This window comes from Triticum aestivum, unplaced genomic scaffold (genome assembly GCF_018294505.1).
Source record: "Triticum aestivum cultivar Chinese Spring unplaced genomic scaffold, IWGSC CS RefSeq v2.1 scaffold20362, whole genome shotgun sequence".
NCBI classification, from domain to species: domain Eukaryota; kingdom Viridiplantae; phylum Streptophyta; class Magnoliopsida; order Poales; family Poaceae; genus Triticum; species Triticum aestivum.
In genome coordinates this window covers 1-1,480 of record NW_025267369.1, presented here as the reverse complement: position 1 = coordinate 1,480, position 1,480 = coordinate 1, and the positions used below count along the sequence as shown (strand labels likewise).

The window sequence follows — 1,480 nt, the reverse complement described above, 5'->3', positions numbered from 1 at the left end:
ATAATTATTTTTTGCGCCTTGTGACAAACATGTCGCACGTGCGCGATATATATTAATCCCGTTATATTATGTTTGACGTTTGCGATATGTTTAAGCTCGATGCTCATTGCTCGCGCGTCTTGGGGCGGCTTTGTGGCGCGAAGAGCGCGTTCTGAAAGGGGTGGAAAAAACTCGTGTTGCTGCGGTATGGAGGGAGGGGTGGAAACCGTGGAAAACTCGTCTCCGTGATTGAGCGGGAGAGTAAGTAGTATAGGACATTATCCATTGTTAGGGAACGGTTGTAATGGTAGTGAGAATGTAGAATCGTCTTTGGAGCGGACCTGGGAGTGGCAAGCATAAGGGACGAAGACGGGGAAACATGTCGGATGCGATCATACCAGCACTAAAGCACCGGATCCCATCAGAACTCCGAAGTTAAGCGTGCTTGGGCGAGAGTAGTACTAGGATGGGTGACCTCCTGGGAATTCCTCGTGTTGCATTCCTTTTTTAATTATTTTTTGCGCCTTGTGACAAACATGTCGCACGTGCGCGATATATATTAATCCCGTTATATTATGTTTGACGTTTGCGATATGTTTAAGCTCGATGCTCATTGCTCGCGCGTCTTGGGGCGATTTGTGGCGCGAAGAGCGCGTTCTGAAAGGGGTGGAAAAAACTCGTGTTGCTGCGGTATGGAGGGAGGGGTGGAAACCGTGGAAAACTCGTCTCCGTGATTGAGCGGGAGAGTAAGTAGTATAGGACATTATCCATTGTTAGGGAACGGTTGTAATGGTAGTGAGAATGTAGAATCGTCTTTGGAGCGGACCTGGGAGTGGCAAGCATAAGGGACGAAGACGGGGAAACATGTCGGATGCGATCATACCAGCACTAAAGCACCGGATCCCATCAGAACTCCGAAGTTAAGCGTGCTTGGGCGAGAGTAGTACTAGGATGGGTGACCTCCTGGGAAGTCCTTGTGTTGCATTCCTTTTATAATTATTTTTTCGCCTTGTGACAAACATGTCGCACGTGCGCGATATATATTAATCCCGTTATATTATGTTTGACGTTTGCGATATGTTTAAGCTCGATGCTCATTGCTCGCACGTCTTGGGGCGGCTTTGTGGCGCGAAGAGCGCGTTCTGAAAGGGGTGGAAAAAACTCGTGTTGCTGCGGTATGGAGGGAGGGGTGGAAACCGTGGAAAACTCGTCTCCGTGATTGAGCGGGAGAGTAAGTAGTATAGGACATTATCCATTGTTAGGGAACGGTTGTAATGGTAGTGAGAATGTAGAATCGTCTTTGAAGCGGACCTGGGAGTGGCAAGCATAAGGGACGAAGACGGGGAAACATGTCGGATGCGATCATACCAGCACTAAAGCACCGGATCCCATCAGAACTCCGAAGTTAAGCGTGCTTGGGCGAGAGTAGTACTAGGATGGGTGACCTCCTGGGAAGTCCTCGTGTTGCATTCCTTTTATAATTATTTTTTGCGCCTTGTGA

At 48.4% G+C, this 1,480-nt stretch overlaps 3 non-coding genes across 3 annotated transcripts; all 3 read left to right on the top strand.

Moving 5' to 3' along the window:
* Positions 1–363: 363 nt before the first annotated feature.
* On the top strand, positions 364–482 carry LOC123178033 (5S ribosomal RNA). Its single transcript, XR_006489281.1, has one exon. It is a non-coding gene; the product is annotated as a 5S ribosomal RNA (ribosomal RNA).
* A 366-nt stretch (positions 483–848) lies between these two features.
* On the top strand, positions 849–967 carry LOC123178034 (5S ribosomal RNA). Its single transcript, XR_006489282.1, has one exon. It is a non-coding gene; the product is annotated as a 5S ribosomal RNA (ribosomal RNA).
* Positions 968–1,333: 366 nt separating this feature from the next.
* Positions 1,334–1,452, top strand: LOC123178032 (5S ribosomal RNA). The gene has a single exon (XR_006489280.1). It is a non-coding gene; the product is annotated as a 5S ribosomal RNA (ribosomal RNA).
* Positions 1,453–1,480: the final 28 nt, after the last annotated feature.